The 21,252-nt window shown below is 41.1% G+C and overlaps 1 protein-coding gene and 1 long non-coding RNA gene across 3 annotated transcripts in view; one reads left to right on the forward strand and one right to left on the reverse strand.

Moving 5' to 3' along the window:
- Window positions 1–21,252, forward strand: part of PDZRN4 (PDZ domain containing ring finger 4) — a 259,791-nt gene that overhangs the window by 173,099 nt on the left and 65,440 nt on the right. The window lies entirely within an intron of this gene.
- Window positions 13,035–19,916, reverse strand: LOC142600397 (uncharacterized). The gene is made up of 2 exons (XR_012833860.1): window positions 19,444–19,916; window positions 13,035–16,247 (listed from the first exon to the last, which is right to left on the reverse strand). It is a non-coding gene; the product is annotated as an uncharacterized LOC142600397 (long non-coding RNA).

Here is a 21,252-nt window from a genome sequence, read left to right on the forward strand (position 1 = left end):
GCACCCAATGTGGGGCTCAAAGGGTTGAGATAATGACAGATCTGACCAGAGCGTGTTAAAAAAAAGTTGTTATGCACATTTATTTTATTAGTTAAATAGTCGCTGGTCACAATGCTGTTTTGTTTGTTCAAATGGCTATGGTATGTAAACACTTATTTGCTGTACGTATTCCCTGTGGCGCTGTTTATCACCTCTGGGAGAGGCATCAGGATTCTCTTTGCTGTATTGTGTAATACTGACTTATGATATGATAACATCACTGGTCATGAGGTTAAGCTCCTATTTGTATGTGGCATTGCTGTCATGCCCGTACCTCAGACAACATCTCTCGGAATTTATTAATAAACACAGCCCTACCATTTGCCATGGACTGATTCAGACCGCACTGGAACAGGGTGAAGCTCCGGAGCACCTGCAGTACATTGATGACATCATCATATGGGGCAACACCACAGAAGAAGTTTCTGAGAAATGGAAGAAAATAGTTCAAATCCTTCTGAAAGCTGGTTTTGCCATAAAATGAAGTTTGATCAAGGGACTGGCACAGGAGATCCAGTTTTTAGGAATCAAATGGCAAGATGGGTGTTGTCACATCCCAATGGATATGATCAACAAAATAGCAGCCACCTTTCCACCAACTAGAGGAACGGAAATACAAGCTTTCTTAGACATTGTGGGGTTTTGGAGGATACATATTCCAAATTACAGTCTAATTGTAAATCCTTTCTATCAAGTCACCCAGAAGAACAGTTTTAAATGGGGCCCTAAGCAATGACAAGCCTTTGAACAAACTAAGCAGGAAATAGTTCATGCAGTAGCCCTTGGGCCAGACCAGGCAGGACTAGATGTAGAAAATATGCTGTACACCACAGCTGGGGAGAATGGCCCTACCTGGAGTCTCTGGCAGAAAGCACCAGGGGAGACTCGAGGTCAGCCACTGAGGTTTTGGAATCAGGGATACAGAGGATCCGAGGATCTGAGGCCGCTACACTCCAACTGAAAAAGAGATATTGGCAGCCTATGAAGGGGTTCAAGCTGCTTCAGAGGTGATTGGTACTGAAGCACAGCTCCTCCTGGCACCCTGACTGCCGGTGCTGGCCTGGGTGTTCAAAGGGAGGGTCCCCTCTACACACCATGCAACTGGTGCTATGTGGAGTAAATGGGTCACACTGGTCACACAGTGGGCTCAAACAGGAAACCCCAATTGCCCAGGAATTCTGGAAGTGATCATGGACTGGTCAGAAAGCAAAGATTTCGGAATGTCACCAGAGGAGGAGGTGACACGTGCTGAAGAGGCCCCACCATATAATAAACTGCCAGAAAATGAGAAGCCACATGCCCTATTCACTGATGGGTCCTGTCACATTGTGGGAAAGCATCAGAGGTGGAAGGCCGCTGTATGAAGTCCTACACAGCGAGTTGCAGAAACTGCTGAAGGAGAAGGTGAATCGATTCAGTTTGTGGAAGTGAAAGCCATCCAGCTGGCTTTAGGCATTGCTGAATGAGAAAAATGGCCAGGGCTCTATCTCCATACTGACTGATGGATGGTGGCCAATGCCCTGTGGGGGTGGTTACAGCAATGAAAGCGGAGCAACTGGCAGCGTAGAGGCAAACCCATCTGGGCTGCCCCATGGTGGCAAGATATTGCTGCCCGGCAAGAGAAGCTGGTTGTAAAGGTACGTCATGTAGATGCCCACGTACCCCAGAGCTGGGCCACTGAGGAACATCACAACAACCAGCAGTGGATCAGGCTGCTAAGACTGAAGTGGCTCAGGTGGATTTGGACTGGCAACATAAGGGCGAATTATTCTTAGCTTGGTGGGCCCAGGACACCTCAGGCAATCAAGGAAGGTGTGCAACATATGGATCAGCTCGTGATCAAGGGGTGGACTTGAGCATGGACACTATCTCACAGGTCGTCCACGAATGTGAAACATGTGCTCCAATCAATCAATCAATCGTTTAAAGCCTCTGTGGTATGGAGGATGATGGCTGAAATATAAATATGGAGAGGCCTGGCAGATTGATTACATCACACTCCCACAAACCTGCCAAGGCAAGCGCTATGTGCTTTCAGTGGTGGAAGTAACCACTGGATGGCTGGAAACATATCCCGTGTCCCATGCCACCGCCTGGAACGCTATCCTGAGCCTTGAAAAGTAAGTCCTGTGGTGACATGGCACCCCAGAAAGAATTGAGTCAGCTGACGGGACTCACTTCTGGAACAACCTCATAGACGCCTGGGCCAAAGAGCATGGCACTGAGTGGGTGTATCACATCCCGTCATGCACCAGCCTCTGGGAAAATCAAACAATACAATGGATTGCTGAAAACTACACTGAGAGCAATGGGTGGTGGGAGCCTCAAACATTGGGATACACATTTAGCAAAGGCCACCTGGTTAGTTAACCAGGTTAGGGAAGACAGTCTGGGTTATCCCTGCTTCAGGCAAAGGCAAACCCATTCATGGGATTGCTTTTGCGCAAGGCCCTGGGTGCAGTTGGTGGATGATGCGGAAGCATGGGGAAGTCCAATGTGTACCTCAAAGGGATTTGATTTTGGGTGACAATAGACAATAAATTAAATTGTATGATGTTAATTGCTAAATAACCCTGCCATTACATGTCATTACTACTACAATTGCTATATGCCCTATCATCAATGGTATTATAGTAAGAATCACTCAAATTAATGAAGGATGAACTTTGATGAAACCGAGCAAAGTGCAGTGATGATGGGACTAGAACTGGCTTCAGCAACTGGTGCCTGGTAACTTCCTCGAAATGGATGTCTTCAACCTGCAGACTGTGAGCATGGGCTGCGCCAGATGCTCCAGATGCAGCATGCAACAATCCAACAGCACACACCATCTCTTCTGCCCTGAAAGACTATTATGGCAGATGGAGCCAACAGTCATGGATTAAATGAACTCAACAGACATTTTAGAGGGATGGCTCATAGACTAAGGGAATGGTATCTGCCTCTGTGTGTGTATGTATATATCTATATCTATACATATCTCAAAGACAGGAAAACTGGTGGTGATCAGTTGGAAAGTGTAGGATCTGGGCATGATGTGTGGATGGTATAGAATAAGGGGTGGATAATGTCCTGGTTTTCAGCTAGGATAGAGTTAATTTTCACAAGAAGCTGGGAGGGGACACAGCCACGATAGCTGACCCAAACTAGCCAAAGAGATATTTGATACCATATGACATCATGCTCAGTATAAAAACTAGGTTGGCCGGGGAGGAGGGATCTCTGCTCAGGGACAGGCTGGGCATCAGATTCTGGGCGGTGAGCAAATTGCATTGTGTATGACCTGCTTTGTATATTCCGTTATTAGTATTGTTGTTGTTATTTTCCTCTTTCTTTGCTGTCCTAGTAAACTGTCCTTATCCCAACCCACAAGTTTTACCTTTTTCTTCTGATTCTCCTCCCCATCCCATCAGGAGGAGAGGACTGAGCAAGTGGCCACGTGGTGCTTAGCTCTGGTTGGGGCTAAACCACAATAAACTAAGACTCTCTTGCCACTGTTTTAAATGAATGTGTCTTCTTTTAGCAAAGTATTTTATATATGGTGGTTTTTTCCCATATGCTGGGTATCATTTATTCCTTTGCACAAGTGAGTATGTTAATGCTGTGGTTTGAAGGGAAGACAACAGTCTAATTGCTTGTCTTATTAGCCTACTGGAAATAATGGAAGACTATAGCATTGAATTGCCATTTAGCTACCATAGCCCTGGGTGTACATAGAGCATGGCATAGCAGAGTTAAATCATTTATTAACTCCTTAACAACATATATTTAATCAGTTTTCTGGTGCTTCAGACCTTGCAATCAATAAATGCCTTTTACTTCCTTGCCCTTAATTAGTGTATGTTTGTCAAGATCAGCTGATTTGTAAGCCACAAATGGTACATGGTAGTGAATTCTTTACATCATTAAATGGGACAGTTGTGATTTTTGTGAGGGTACCCTTGTAAGAGAAAACAAAATTAATCTCACTGCTTGACATGAATCCAGTGACTTTTTCTTTCTTTCTATTTTTTTTTTTTTTTTGGCTAAACCAGTGAGTGAATTATTAAGACTAAAACTTGCAAGGGAGAAATGTCTTGTAATAAGGCAGGGTTCACGGGTATCATTGTAGTTTTATTTCTCTATGTTTGTAATTAAAAACCTGGTGTATTGGTACAGTCATCTATTCATACAGAAGGCTCTGCACAGGTATAGAGTTTCTTAAGGTAGCACCCACGTTTGCATCAGAAATTATGTCCACTGATGTCTGAGAGCTGGTTCCTTATTTGGATCAGGCAGGAGCATTTGATGAAACCACACGTGAGCAGACGGATCTCTTACCAAGATCTAATTATGCAATTTTAGTCAAATCTGAAACAGATGCCCTTCTGCTTACCTATTGTTGAAGCCATTTGGTACCACTCTAATATTACACTGACACCAGGCAGGAAGGTCCTTCATATTCCCCGCTGAATCAGACGCCTTGGGTGCTAATTTAATAACTTCACAGTCCCAGGAACCAAAGGCGAGTTTTCAGCACGCATGTGTGCACCTCTCCCTGCGAGGTGAGCTAGCTGCCATGAGGAAGAAGATGCATTTGTTTGTGTCAGTGGTATATGAGAAGGGAATTGACAAGCAGGAGCACCTTAATGGCTTCAAACTACCTGTTAATGATCGTGGCGCTGGTGCCTGCCTGGCAGCCTCAGTCTCCAATTAAGCATCTGCTGGAGCTGGAAGCAGGGCTCTTAATTGGAAAGAAACAGATTCAAAGCAGGTTGCATTTTCTGCCAAGACAGATTTATCAGCGAAGCCATGCCTTAATCCATTGTATCTCCTTTCCCACCCCCACCTGGCGCTTCTCTCCATGTTCCCCGCTGCTGCAGGCACAGCCCCAGAGCAGGGCAGGTAGCGGATGGATGCTCCGCACCTCAGGGAGGTTTGGTTCTCCCCTAACCTTTTGCTGACCTGGGGCCCAGTGATGGATGCGGTCCTAATTGCTGACTTTTCTTCCCCCAGACCCTCCACGGCACGCATGCGCCCATTAAGATATATTGTCTCGTACACATTCAGGAGATCTGTTTGCAGCTATCTTTTACATAGAACTGATTGTTTAATTGCAGATTAAAGATTAATGCAAGTATAATGATTCCATGAGGACACTTCAGACAAAAGCATCCTGCATCAGGCAGCCTGCATCCATTTTTCAATTTGGCCATAAATTTGGCTGGGAATTAAATAGTAAGTAGCCGTGATTGCAACACTGGTCTCTGAAGGCACTCACGGGAATGAAAATAAATGAACAGGCTCTCACACAAAGCATGTTTCATTATGGTCATTAGTGGACAGATCCTCAGCAGGGACTGAAGGTGAAATTGTCTACAAGAAATGTTGGCACATGTCTGATGAAATTGAAATAGTAAGGAAGTGAGTATAAAAATGTTCAGGTCACAGAGCCTACAGATGACAAACTTACTTTCTCTGAGTTGTGGGCGTAAGTCGCACAAGGCGCAGGCATGGGGAGACCCCTGGTATGCATCCCAGCATAGCTATATCTTACCTTTTAAGAGTGTGAGGATATTGGGGGAAATGTTTACGATGCCATGAATGCATAATTGTGTATGTTACTCATGTACCGGGAGTTACTACAATTCGTTACCCTGGTGATTTTGATGAATTATTAAGGTTTTTCTTTCCGTTATGTTTTTCAGGTAAGGGCCCTTTTATTTTCCTTAAAATGCCCAGCTGGCTGGTAAGTTGTTTATTTCTCTTCATTTCTCTTCCCTCATGTGACATGCTGTGAGCAGAATCACAAGACCGTTTAGGTTGGAGGGGCTGGTGGAGGCCACCGGGTCCAGCCCCCTCCCAGAGCAGGGCCAGTTTTGTGCAGCTTGCTCAGGGCCTTCTCCAAGGATGGAGACTGCACAGCCTCCCTGAGGAACCTGTCCCAGTGTCTCACCACCCTCGTGGCAAAGCATTTTTCCTGATGTCTGACTGGGATTTTCTTTGTTTTGACTTGTGTCAACTGGTCCCAGTCCTGCTGCTGTGCATGGCTGGGAAGAGCCTGGCTCTGTCCTCTCTGTACCTCCCCACGAGGCTGTCGGTGGCATCAGTAAGGTCTCCCTTAACCTTCTCACAGTGCTGGAACCTGTCTTCTGAGATGGGTCTGAGTTTCAGGCTTCTGGGAGCAGAACAAAGCACTGAAGTTACAGATTATTTCAGATCAGTTTGGTTAACACAGCTTTCTGGGGACTCCTCGATGTCTTGCGTAGCTTTTGGAAATCCTAGCAGCAGCCACTAAGTTGGAGTGATAAAACCTCCTATTTCTTCTGTGTAAATAGAATTTTCAGTGTAATTGATGCTATTTTGAGACTAACTAGCAATCCTAAAGTTAAAATTGTTCTTCTGAAAAAGCAATATATTATGATGAAGTATTTCCTTTTTTTCAAGTAACTAAAGGAATCCACTTGGGGTTTACTGAAATGTAACTAAAGGAATCCATTTGGGGATTACTGAAGTGTGTTTGACTTAGGTTGCCAGACTTTCAGTATAATTAGAAGAAAAGTGGTGACATCTTTAAAGATGCTCAGTGTTTTGGGTTTTGTTTGTTTTCCATTAGTTGAAGAGTCAGAAGCATTTGTTTAAAAATAAGGTCCAGTTTGCCCCAGTGTTTAGCAGCTTTTTCACCTTTTGTTGTATCCTTGAAGTTGCACTTATTTCTATAACTCATTAAAGGAGCACTAATTATAGTCTCAAAAACAGAGATATGATTTAAAATCAGTAGTAAATTACAGAATGAGATGATGACATAAATAAGCAAATTTCACAGTCTTATTGTCAATTTGCATTCCTCCTTTTGGTTTATTTTTTCTGTTTTTTGTTTTGTTTTGTTTTGTTTATATACCGACACGCAAACTCTTCTAGGGACAGACTGTTGGTTATGCATTCGTACGAAGACAGGACAGCATTTTCCTGATAGATCCACCACATTTTATAGCTTTTAACATGATAATATAATTAATAATGCTAATCTGTGTTTTTTTCTGAACATGTCAGTGGAAATCTACCTGCACATGCACACGTCCTTGTGTGTGTATGAGGAAGCAGATACTTTTGGGCAGTAGTGTTTGAGTGGCAATGCAAGCACTTATTTATGTTTTGCTGCATTCCCTGATAATAGCATAAAAAAAAAGGTGGTTGTAGCCGCCCACTGTTACCTTACAATCTGTAGCATCAAGAGAAAAGGGTGCTTCATTCCTCCTTTAACCCATTTCACAGTTTTTGGTAGGGATCTCCTTACCAAGCCTGTGCCTGCCTGCCCAGCCACATGCCTTGTTGGCCAACCTCCTACTCATCCTGCTCGTAGCAGAGTGGTCTGCTCCTGCCCACAGGATGCTCCACTGTACAAATCCTTCCCTTTCAAGAGCCGAAAAGGCCACTTAGCTCAAGTGGCATCTACTTAACCAACCCATACAGATCAATTTGGATACAGAAGTGATGATCATAACTAGGATAAGGCAAGATAAATTAGTACTACTCAGCGCTTCCTCAAAACCCTTCAAAGATAAGACAAGGAGGACTTTATCAGAAGAGAGGATGTCTGCCTCAGTTCTGGGGAAGGCTTCTGGGGTGGTTTTACTTGTTGTGGTGAAGGCTTAATTTCAAGTCTTCTTGTATTTTGATACTCCCAGTAGTCTTGATGTGATCTTTTCTTGGCACTGGCAGTCACAGTATTGACAGCTCTAGCTCTGACACCAGTGAGTCTGGCTCCTGCATGTGCACTAGCAGAACAAGCAGTGAAACAATCACATTTGCCTAAATCTTTGCTGGGACTACAGCATACGTATTTATTCTGAGTTTAAAAATGCTTTAAAGTCCAGGAGAAATTATGTTACTTCTGTAAGGACAAAGCCCTGAAGCATCTAGGAAGATTGCGAAATTAGAGCAATTTCTGTGACAGAGGTGTGTAGATACTGCTGTTCTGCTGCGAACTGGAGAAACCTCCATAACAATGCATGCGACAATAAGGACTCCATCTCAGTAGTGGGATCCATACCAGAACTAATTTGAAGATTCATAGGTAATGTAGAATAAAGAGAAGGGTGTCATGCATTGAAGAGTGGTATGTGAGTTGAATGTGAAGCATTCTGAGCCTGGGTTATGCTCTGGAGAAAATAAAATAAACAGTAAAATGCAAATGGAAATACTGTGATGAGTTTCTAAGCAATCAACATTGTATCCTAGAGAAATAAGAGATTTACAACTTCTGCTAGATTTGGTTAATGCTGGTCTTCACAGACTGAAACCTGATGTGGTTTGGGAGGGAATAAGAATGACTTGTCCTTGTGAGTTCATGTCAAAGTTTATATTTCAGGTGTTCACTAACTTACTCCCAGTCAACTAGGCTAGAGACTTACCTTTATAATTGGAAATTAGAAAGCCAGCTACTTCATCTGGAGTATTAACCTTTTTCTTTGATGTCCTACAGATTCCCTTTTCTATATACAGATGACGATTCTGGTAAAACCTTAGGGACCACCTAGGTCTGCCCCAAATTTGGTGGCTTATTCAGTGGTCAAATGTTAGCTTACTCTTTAGTAGAGCAAAGTAAAGCAGCAGGCAAAGAAAACTTCCCTCTAATATATGGAGAAATAATGCCCTATGGCATGAGGAATAGGGCCTAGATCCAGCAAACTGTTTAGGATTTTGAGTATTTTCCATTTATTTAAGGAATTGGGAGCCTTTGAACCGGAATCCAAGTGTTTTCTTCTGGGGAAGGAATAGAGTCTGTTTGCTAAATAAGCTACAATGAAATGTAGGAAGTAAGTCCTTTTGAAATCAGAAGCAAATTAATGTAAAAGTATAGCTCAGCAAAGCTATACTTTCTCAGGTACTGTGTGATCTACCTTACCTGATCAATAAAATTTATTTCTTTTTATTATTCACTTGTCTTTGCTGAATTAGGGCACTATGACATGTATTACTAGATAAAATCACTGCATTTTTCAAGGATTCTATGTTTATCCAAGTTGTTGGAGTAAAATGCTTTAAAAGGAACAAAAAGGCAATCTGTTACCATACTTGCCAATTTTTTGTGATGAACTTTTTCAGAGATGTAAAAGTATTTTGTAGGATAACTTTTTAGTAGTCTGTATTTTGGCAGCTGAGATAATAATGCACGGGGATGTGTTCTTTTTACTTCAAAAGACCACCAGCTCTTTGACTATATTGCCCTTTTGTTTTTTATAAGGTACCTTTACTATAAATAAGTTAGTGCCATGCTTCTGTTAGTGAATTCAGAAAGAGGAAAAGAGAAAGGATTATTCACCCTAGGCATGTTTTATTTGTCTACATGATTTATTATAAGGTTTGAACGATTCATAGTTGTTACTAATCTGTTTGTAATTGATCAATAATTCAAGCAGCATAGGGCACTGGCTGTTCCAGTAAGTGTCCATGCCTTGACAACAATCATCTTGTATAGATGTGCAAATACAACTCTGATAAGGGCTGTTTGCATGGAAGTGCTGGTACTTCATGTACAGTGATGCTGCACTTAGCGATAACTCCGGTGATGCATACACAGGGTGAGTTGTTAGCGCTGTGAGCAGAAAGAGGGAGGCATCTATCTTGTTTCATACCGAACACAAAGACCCGCTGAACTAGTTTCAGAAATATCAGTACTCTTTTCGATCCCATTGTTTCTTCAAGAAGCCGGTTTGAATATCCAGGGTGAGCTATCTATTATTAGTAGAGTATTTCTTTTGTACTGAGCCAACAGTGAGATTTTATACAGAGGGCCATCAATCATAGTCCAGCATTGCTTCAAGATAATTTACTTAGGATGGATTATTAAAGAAAGATTAAGGATGTGTTAAAATAGTTTATTTTATATTAATAGCACACCTGAAAGATGTGTGGTCATTCCAAGGTGCTCCTATAGGCTATTTATATGAAACAAATGAACTCTGCCTAGTACATCCATTACGATCAAACATCTGGAGATGCGGAGGTCATGGAAGGAGTTCCTTGGGCAAGAGACAGCGTGTTAGCTGGGGAGAAGGAAACTGAGTTTGGACACAAAGGTGCATAAAAGGAAATACGAAAAAGGTGTGAAACAGAAACAGCTGCAGTTATTCTGATTCTTGGAATCAGTATGTAGAAGGGGAAATCTTCATGAAGAGAAGCGAGGAAAGAAATTTTATTTTTGCAGCAGGAGACATGACATTAGCAATGCTGCTCTTGGTGGACTGCGCTGGGTGGGACAGAGCAAGACAGTGTAGCCCAACAACATGCTCACTCTGGCTGTTGATCAAATCTTTCCAAGCATGCTGTTTGCTCAGCAGCAGCCTTCATGGTCTGCAGGAACCAAAGGAAATACTTGCTTTTCCATTGCTGGCATTAAGAATATATTGATGAGTGAGAAGCCATGGAATGGGTAGGAGTAGCTAAAAGATTAGCTGTCCTAGGAGACCCTGCAAGGGTATCAACATGTAAACATTTAAATGGGATGAGTTTTACTATCTAGAAAGCGCTTTAGCAGTGTTTTTTTCTCAGATACATGTCTCCCTTACTGCTTTAAATCAATTCCTCAAGACAGAGGAAGCAGGACATGACTCCAGTCTGGAGTCGATGCTGCCCAGGGGCTGCTGAGAGCCAAGTCCCTCTTCTCACACAAGTTTCCCGTGACCTCTTGGTCCAGTAGATTCCCATTATGGTGCATGCGATCTCAGAGAGGGACCAGGAAAGTGGGTTGCCTGCTCCATGAATGCCTTTGTGAGTCTTCTGGCAGTTTTTAATTTGTCATGTGCTGCATGTAATCAAAACAGAAATTGCTCAGATGCTGAAAGATTGGTACCTGATGAAATTCTGACGGGAAATACTTCTAGCTCTGATCTGCTGTTTGCTATGTGTGAGGGAGAGAAATCTGTTCATGTGGGGTCTTTTATTCACTCGGCTTTCAAGAGCTGGAACAATCTGTCTCTGTGCTTATTTAATTAATGTGATGTCAACAGCGATAATGTGTTAAATAATATAGAATGAGTTGTAAACAAAGCAGGATTTGAATCTTCCAAACATACCACAACCAAAATTAATTGGCGAACCTCAGAGGAAATTGTAGTGCTGAACCTTCTTCTTGGGCTTTGTTTCCTTTTTTATGAACAGTGAATTAGTTTCCGGTTTGAAGCTTCCTGAAATATTACCAGTTTTGCTGTCTCACTTTGAGAAATAGCTCTCTCTCAAAAAAGAAAAGGGGGAAAAAAAAGAAAATAAAAGGAAAACCAAAAACTGAATGGCTGTTAGAGGCATAAAGCCAGATCCTGAGCTCAGTATCAGTCTGAAGCAAGACTGGAAGTGGTCCTGCGTGAACAGTGACAGTATTCAAATTAAGCCATTAAAACACTGGAAGGTGATCTTAATTAGCAAACGTCTGCATCTAGTTAGCAAAATGTAAGTGAAAGTAAACCTACCTGAATGAAAACTCCTGGTGGCTTGTTAGTGAAGCTATTTTTATTTTATTATACTCTTGCTGGATTTTTTTATTGTATATTTTCTTCTTCACCGGGGCTGATGCCCAGTTACCCACTAGATGAAACACTCACTCATTGCAGTCAGTTGCCAAGCTGTCAAGAAATGAATGAGGCTTGAATGGGATTCATCTGCCCTATTTCAGCCACGTGCCTGGACTTGCAAAAAACAGGGTAAGAAACAGGCACCATCAGAGGGCGGCTGACCTCTGCTTTAACACAGGTAAAATGGATCAGATGGGGTGGCTTGAAGCTGCCCTCTTCCCCACTGTGACTTCAAAGGAAGCTTGCAGACACTAGACGTTGCTTCAGATATCTAAAAGGCAGGTGAGGTTGATCCTTCCTCATGTTTTTATCGTAGTATAAGCCCATGGTAGAATAAACCTGCCAGTCCTCCCAGGCAGGACGGATACAGTAGCCTGAGGGAACCTCCATCCCTTCCATGCCTCTCCCATACTTATTTATTTGACCTAAACCCTGCTATTGCCTTAATTACAAGCACTGAGACCTGGCCTCATGTTGAAATGTTCATCTGCTTTTCTGCCTGTATGGGCCTCTGTTTATTCTGCTGTGTTTCTCTTTTGCTGCTCCGAAGCAACTGCAAAGAAGAAAGAAGGGAGAATGGGGAAGTTTCTCTTGTATTTTTCATTAATCTGGTGGTTTATCCATCCTGAGAAAAAAATGATCTTACCTCCTAGAACGCAAGGCCAGGTTGGATGGGGCTTCGGGCAACCTGGTCTAGTGGAGGGTGTCCCTGCCCATGGCAGGGGGGTTGGAACTAGATGATCTTTAAGGTCCCTTCCAACCCAAACTATTCTATGATTCTGTGATTCTATGAAGAACACCTGAAGTCTTCAAAGGAAGAAAGAAGGCACCCTTTGCTTTTAATTGTTTTCCTTTTATTTTAAAAGAACAGTGACTTGTACTGTGGAACAGTAGGCAATCCATAAGATTAGTCCAGAAGGTGAGCCAGACCTCAAAAAGGAAATATGAAAGCCTGCTGTGGGTTGGGTTTTTGTGTGGGTTTTTTCAGATTCCTGCTGTGCCTCAGGCTTGCAAAACAGTGCAGAAACCCTAACACCTCACTTTCTTAGATAACAGTGGAGGCAACAAAAAGCTGGGGGTTTTTTTTGAGAGTTTAGGTGCAATATGTAGAACTGATGTATGACATGCTGTTCCTTTGTAAAAGTACCGAGAATATTAAAATATTCCCATTATCAGTGCTTAGCCTCAAGCTTCCTTTAATGATCCTACCACATCTTGTACGAACTAGAACTAAATTGAGTGTGTGACTTCAGAAGGTGGCTACACAGTGACAATTAATGGTTCTTGTCAAAGTCCTGCGCAATCAGTATCCATGAATTATGACATCTAACTACTAGCCCTTTTAATCTCCACTAAAGGTTTTCGGGTTCCTTATTAAAGCATCAATCTGTGGCTCTGATGTGTCCCCTCAAAAGAAAAAATAAACAACTAATCAAGTAGACAGTGTTCTTTGTGGTTTAATTCAAAGGCTGCTGTTGTACATATATTGCATTTATATGCTAATATCAGTTCATCAGACATTTAGACATGTATTCTTTTCATCTATATTTTGTGTCCTCGTTATTATGTCAGTCTGCTGTTGAACTTTCCCCTGTTCTCCATTCAGAGAAAGTGGCTAATACAGTTAGCTAAGCAGATGAAAGAGTTATGGAGATAGAAGTTGGATCCTGCTGTTCTTGTTTTATTCACCAATAAAAGTCGTGCAACTTTAAAAAAAAATAAAAAATTAAACTAACTTTTAACAATGATGTGAGGAGCCAAAAGAGCTTATAAGTGGTCCATAACGAGAATGAACAAGCTTTGCCTTTCTCTACAGGGTTTCTTTTTTAATGTACTGTATCTGATCCTGGTGTCTTATCTAATTCAGAGAATAACTATAGACGTGATTGAAACTCGTGAGAGTTAAAAGCTGAGACGCATTTATTCCTGGATTTTGTTTGAAGAAGCAAGGCTAGCTGTTCATTTCCCCTTGCTCTCCATTGCTCTGCCTCATGAGTAGCTTGCTATTTTTCTGTGATGTATACTTTTCCTCCATTTTAGCTTGTGGTCCTGCCATTTTCCATCTAAATGTTACCATCTAGACCAGTTCACACCAGCCAACCTTCTGGCTTACAACACTAAGCCATGGGTTACTATGTGATCCAATATAATATACCAGCCAGGTCATTGCCAACAGGAAGGGCAGTGGCAGGGGCTAGAAGTAGATCTTCTTCTAATGTGTGGTGTGCCCTGCATTTTGAATATTACTTTGTCATGATCAAAGCTCTGTCATGGCAACTTTGAAGTTTGGAATATTTAGCATGGTTTTCCCAAAAAAAAAAAAGATGCAGCAAATCCCCGTCTCTTCTCCTTGACTGAAAAATGGGCTCACTGTGCCCCTGCATGGGGGCAGGTAAAATCAAGTTGAAACCTCTTTCCCCAGTGCACAACTGTGATGAAGTCACAGCAGGTTACTCTCGTTGGTTTAATCTCTTTCCTTTCTGTTTTCTCCTCACCCTCATCCTTCTCCATCAACATGATGGTACTTCTAGGCTCAACTCACTCACTTTACAGGATCTACTGGTGATTAATTCTGGAGGCTTTCAAGGCCTGGGTTCATATTGCATTATTTTATTTTTTTAAGAGTGGCAAAATATTGATTATGCCCACTAGTCTCAATAGTGAGCTTCTGTCTTTGGCAGAGGACATTTGGGGGGCAAGCTTCCATGTGCAAGACTTCTGCATAATAGTTGTTTCTAAAAAGCTAACACTTCCTGAGTAGGCAGTCTGTCTTCATACAGATTCATACCTTCAAACATACCCTAAGAAGCTTTAAATTCCTCATGAGTTCAGGAAGCTCTCAATTCAGTGCTAAATCCAGAAGATCCAAGGCACCTTTGTGATGTGTCTGCTTGTCCAGTTTATCTGAGTGGGTAAATTCCTAAACCAAACCAGGAAATTTCTCAGAAGCAGGCTTTCACATATGTTTTACAATCCTAGACGTACACCAATGGAAAAAAATGCACTGATACACCAGAATGGAAAAGATGAATCATTTCTCAAAAAGTGAAAGATGGAAACTCTTGCGTAGATAAGTGCAGATGAAAGCATTTCACCCTTCAATTCCTGAACTAATTTTAGCATCCTAATTAGAGGATTAATTATCTCTGTATACTTCATTCAAGTCTTGCAGTTATTTTCCCTATTCTTAATTGGTGATGTGGGTTGACATTACCTTGTGCCAATGTAGTCAATAATATTTTAGAATTAGTTAAATCCAGCTTTAATTGGTATTGTTCTGTAATGGCAACAGATTGATTTTGATTTCTGTGTCCCCCCGTCCCCCCCATTTCTTTTTCACAGAAACTCCACTTTTGGAATCTTAGAGAAACAGTATCTAATTTTCAATCCATTTTAATGATGGATCCTGTCTCTATCAATCAATAAGAACCATTTACTGTGATAACTTCTTCTGCAAAGGAAATAAAATCTGTTGTATAACTGGGCCTGCAAAACAGGAAGTTCTGCCTTGGAGACAGACAAATGTCACTCATACCCCAAATCATGAACTTGGTAGAGACGTTTTCGTATATTATTTTCCCATAATCTACACCTGACTAAGATAATCCTTCAGTGTTCCAACCTGCTGATTCCTTGTTCTTCTCTCTTTCTGGGTTCTTTCTCCTTGCTTACACTACCTCTTGCTCTGCAAGTGCTAATTACCTTTTGTTAGCCTATGTATAATTAATACAGCTCAGTTTAATTCAGAGCTCATTCATTTAAGTTTCCTGTGTCTATTTTGGATGAGAAGAAAGGCTTGCCTGGCTAAATTCCATGTATATTCCCCAGCTCTCCTGGGCTGTCATTCAGTGATGCAGTGAATGCAGCTCTATGGTTCATAAATACAAGAGAGCAAGTTCTGTGACTGCATTGCACTTTATCATTGATTGGGTTAAAATTCATCTTCCAGTTTTGTTGAAAAAAATGTTGATTGGCTAATTTCCTACCAGCAGGCTTATGCTTAATACCAAATCAGATATCATCTGTCTGCACCATTCTAACTTTATGCTGGTTCAACAGTTGTCTGTTCTCCCACAGTGTCATGTAATTGGCATTGTACCATAAACTTGCTATCATGCACTCTGGCAATACATCAGAAATGTGATTATAATGCAGGGTGATACAACTCTACATATATTTAGGATCAGCAAATTGTGGAACCGCTGCATGACCTTTTCTTGTACGAGATAGATACATTATCATGTTCTATGTACTTTACTCTGATGTCTTTAGATAATAGTAGCAATAACACCATGACTAACTCTGTTGTGTGTCATTGAAAGAGAGAAATGCCCTGTTATTAGATCATTTACTGAAAACAGTGGAGATGAGATCAAGTCCAACTCCATCTCTTACAATAGAAGCGAGACATATTGCATATTCTGGTGTTTTCAAAGCCACCTTATTTTTTTTTTCAATGTACAGTTGCTCTGATATTTCTTAAAGCAGATCCTGAAGGTATGCATCAACACTAGGACATGTGAAGCAGCTTTTTGATCATTTTTGCTCATCAATCAGATTGCCATTTTTACTGTTTTGATGCACTTCCATTTTCACTTAGCTTGAGGTAGAGAATCTACTCAGAGAAGAACAGATGAATGATTTCTGCTGTGATAATACCTGTGAAAACAAGAGCAATCCAAACTTCTTAATGGTTCTATTTATTAAGCGCACCTCTTTCCAGTCTCCTTCCCCATGAAATATGCAGCAGGAAGCAATTGTGTAAAAGAATAGAAAGCAAGGCTTGAAGATATACATAGTTAAATGTTATAGATATGAAGATATCTACCATTTCCAGATGTGGAATATGAACTGTTATTGATACCATGTGTAGATGAACATACTGCCTCATTTACCTTCATTGCTCTTCTTACATGCACAGTTGTTGATCAACACAGCTGGGTTTGATTACTTTAAACTATCACCTTTGTCTTCTGATGAGTGCTGCCTAAGGTATTACACCTTGGCAGCAAGTAGCTTGCTGTGAAAGGTTCACAGGTGGAAATGAAGGGTTTTATACCTCAAATTCTGTGGTTACGGTTGGATTGATTCTCCTCCAACATATGTCTACTACAAAGCAGTTTATTCTCTTTACTGCTTATGGAACAAACTGCCTGAGTAAGGCTAACACATACATAGGTTGACATCTTCTAAAAAGAATGCTGTGCAGAAAATACTAGGAAAGCACGTCTTTAAGATGGAGCCCAAATACAAATTGTTGACTTCTGCATTTTTCTGCATATTCTTGGTGCACATAACCGACATATGTATTTATGTCTTTCTGTATTCCAAAGGTATCCACTATCATATAATTTGAGGATGTCTTAAAAAATAGTGATGATATGTTGGGCAATGGAAAGTGTGCCAAATGAAGTGCAACTAGCAACAGTGACATCCAACAGAATGAAGGAGAATGTGGCTGAACATGAAAAATGGTTTGCTGTTAGGGAATGCTAGTTATGGAGTAAATATGCAGAGTAAGCCCCTTTGCTGTTTCACTTATAATTATGAGTAGTTTGCAGAATCCTGTTCCAGAGATGTTTTTTCATGGGTAAGAACAAGGCTGATGGAGTAGCTGAGTATTAGGACCTGTTTGCTATGGAGAAAGACCTAAATAGAACTCTTGGAAGGCAATGAGAGAGTTTTACAGTTAAATGCAATTCCCACTTTTTCCAAAGCCAGAAAATCATTTAAAAGCTATACCTTTGCCAGACAAGGTACAGCTGAGTTGCAAAGTTGACTTCAGAACCATGTTTCAGCTCTTTGACTAGAGTGCTTGTTTTTTGGTGTCTTGTTGAAAGAGCAGGTCATGAAAATGAGATCCTTGGGAAAGGCCTACAGAAATCTGTCTGCTGTCAACTTGCACCTTTAAATCTGTGCAACAAAGGGAAGAAAACAGTATTTGCATGAGTATCAGGAAGAGCAGGTTCTGATTCCTCAGCATGAAAAGCAGATAATATATCTGTAACAGAGGTACAGAAAGTAGAAGAGAAGGCAGCGAAAAGAGAACTGCAGCATTAGGTTTTCCTACAGTAAAAGTGCTTACAGACAGTCCTCCCTGTAATGCTATGAAATCTATGCAGATCAGCTGTACTTGTGTGTGTTTAAAGAAAAGTAAAGGTCTATAAATTTACTGTACTCCAATCATAATGACCAGAGGTTGCAGTATGTGTATATACATGTAATATATGTTATAAATGAAGCATACATTTCCATTTCAACAGTAATTCCCAATAAGCTGGTATTCATCAATATAAGTTTGCTAGCAGATCAGATCAATATCTAATCTGTTTGCCGATGTAATTGTATCAGAAGAGTGCATCAGACTGATAATTTTCTAGTCAGTCTCTTGTGTTAACTGAACAAAAACGTCAGAAATTTACTGTTACAAATGAATGAAATATTTTGATGCAGATAAAATGCTTTCCATTCTGATCTAACTAAGCAAGCAGCGAGTCAAAGCTGTTATTTATATTAGAACAGATATTTTAGGAGCAGAAGATGCATCGTTTTAGACTAACATAGCTATTTTATTTAAATTTGCATCTACCCAGTGAAGGAGCGGAAATAATTCAGTGTGGGACCACATGAAAAACATGTTACAGCAGCACAACTGGGAATTTGTGTCATATAAATGAAAGGAAGTCTCTACTAGAAAAGATGCTGTAGCAGCTCTTGGCTTTCACTGTGTGAGTAGATGGATGACTGTTTCTGTGACTCCCAAAGCTGGAAGAATTATACTGCATTAATGAGAGTGTTTTCATCTGGTTGCATGGATTAAATCCAGCATTTGGCCAGGATGGCCAGAGGTGGAAATCTGCCAACTATTAAACTCTACTATTTAGAAACAAAGTGAAAAAAAGGCTTTTTTTTTTTTTTTTTTTTCCCCCAGGTTCTCTGTGCAACCGAGATTTTTAAAAGATGATCTCTAAAATTCTCTGAGCTCCTGGGGGGGTATGTGGGAATGGATTGCCAAAAGTAGCTGCCTCACATGCTCACTCTTAATAGCATTTCCCTTTGCCGTTGCTGGAAGCAGGCTACCTAGGTGGAGGTGGTTGGTTTAAAGCCGGGGGGACATTTCTTGCATTTTCTCTATGGTTCACTGGAAAAGTCAGGCTCATTCAAACCTACTGTCGCTTTAGATTGTTTTTCCTCTTTTGGAGGAATCCCAGGCACTTTGGGGCATCTTTTTCAGAAATTGTTCTTCTGACCTGACATTTAAACTGATTTCAAAATAGTCTTACATATTTAAAAGGAAAACAACCTGCTGTCTGAAGGTTGGGACTGCAATGATCTCTTTTCAACATGGATCTTCTGTACATACGGCATTCTGCAAATTATATATTCTGTTTCACAGAATTACTATATTTATTACCAGAGGAAAATAGATTATTAATTACAGCCAAAGGCTGCTTTGATTAAATATACAATTAATTAGCTATGCTAAGCCTATCCCAAAGCTCCCAATATTTTCAGCTGGATGGTTTTTCTAGTACTTTTAATTAAAATTGTTCTAAAAAGCCACAAGTTAGCTGCATGTGCACTTAAACTGAAGTTAGCTCTTCAGTGTTTTGCTGGTTTCTGTATGCCATCTAATTAATCTGTAGTGATTACATGTACATTATATAATCTGAAATACAAGGTAATTTGTGCAGATATGGAACAGTGGAGAGCTTTTACTAGTCCTTGGCATGATTGTTTTATCTTTGGAAAGTAATTTTGAAAGGCCGCAAATGATAATTGTTTTGATGAAGCAAATGTGGAAAACAATGTACCAACCAAGCACAGTAAAAACAGCAGCTGGAGATTTACTTACAGAGATGGAGGTGTTTGCTTTTCATTGTGCAGCTTGTTTCTTTGTTTCCCGAGGTGCAGGCTCCTTGTCGGCTGTCCTCAAAGTTTGGGAATCTCGCGTAAATTCCTCTGTGCTGTCTGGTGGCTTGCATCCCACTTCTGTTTTGATGAACTGACTGTTGTGTGGCTAGGAGGTGGCTTAGAGCTATGTCTTCCTTCATGATTTATGAATAAAGTTAGGGTTGAGTTTTCCAATGGGACCAAGAAAGTGAAGAGCTCCTACAAAAATCCACAGGTTTTGTTTTTCTGCATGTTGTCAGTACTCTCGAAATCTCTCTTTCTCATTACTGCTGAACTATTTGCAGCGAAGATTTCTGAGAAATTAATTTGTAGGTAATGAAACTTTCCTTAAAGACGACAGGGTGTTTGTCTTTTGGAGCCCAAATGCCTGGGATTTTTGGCAGCTCCATATGTGTGTGTACGGGCATGCATGGCGGTAGCAGACCCTCTATGTCACACTAGTGAAATATTAAAGAAATAAAGACTGGGGTTGGGTCAGGGGTGCGTTGTCACTGGGTGGAGCACATATCATTCCAGAGACTGGAAAGGCAGGCCTACAGGTCATGGCAGTGAGCAAGGCGGGGGGATTAAGTGCTCTTTGCTCAGGGAGGTGCTTCCTGTTGTGTCCCTCACCAGCCACTTCTGCATTTGTCCTTTTCCTCTAGTGTCAGCAGCGATACCCCGTGCACACTGGCTCACGGCCCTGTGGTTAGAGCAAAGTCCCATAAAGGTTGGAGCCCTCCAGGCTGTGGAGGGTCTTGAATTCGGATCATCTGTTTCCTGGCAGACACTCCAGCCACAAGGCTATCATTTTTTCAGACCCATGAGCCTCAAGTGGTGTGGTCGCTTGCCACATGGTGTGTGATCACACGGTAACATCCTGTTGCTTTGGGTTTTGGTTGTTTGGGGTTTTTTTTAATTCTCATTTGTTGTCTTTTGTCTTTGTTTTCTGTGTGGTTTCCCCATGAACAAGAGTGGCCAAAGTTGCAAGTGGTTTTTAATGGTAAAATTATTTATTAACAAAGAGGTCAGTGAGAGAGAACAAGGGAGGGAGGTAGAGGCAGCATGGAAGGAAATTTGATTTTGTAGCTGAAGGTGGAGACAAGCAGTGTAAAGATAATCTCCAATGTACTCTGGTGGAACTTTAATTTACAATTACACCATTCTGGAATATAAGCTGCTCTTCTATCTCACTCCCTCTTTTTCCTTCTCCTCCTGAAGGCAGCAAAATTCTGCTGGGCAGCTTCGATGACGTTGCTGCAGGGAGAGAAAGGTGAGATCCAACATAAGGAAGAGCTGTGCAACATAACAAAACAATATATACTGTCTCCAGAAGTGCTGCCTTACCTTTCATAAGGCTTCAAACCGTTTTGTTCTTTTTTATCTGTTCTTTTTTATCTGTTGTTATGCCAAAAAGATAGCATACCTTTGCTTGGAGTAACGTTAGTATTCAGAAAGCTCATCCTAAATGTGCCACAGGAGAAGTAGCAAGCTGATGTTCGAGTTCCTAGCTGGATGCTGGATCGCCCCTATCATGTCTCTGCATAGACGGTTTGTCATAGCACAGTCTGTGTCCTAATCTCATGTTTTTAATGTATGTGAGCCGCCAGCTTTTAATGGTACATTAGCTTAATTTGTACTTGGTAAAAATTATGTTCCAATTTTGCACATCTTAGTCTATAAATATCTTTCTACTTCAGGCAACAATATTCTGGCCTCCCATCAAATATGCCGCTAACTTTTTTCACAAAACTTTTTTTCTTTTTAATTT

The sequence above is a fragment of the Balearica regulorum genome, chromosome 1 (assembly GCF_011004875.1).
Source record: "Balearica regulorum gibbericeps isolate bBalReg1 chromosome 1, bBalReg1.pri, whole genome shotgun sequence".
Lineage (NCBI taxonomy): Eukaryota > Metazoa > Chordata > Aves > Gruiformes > Gruidae > Balearica > Balearica regulorum.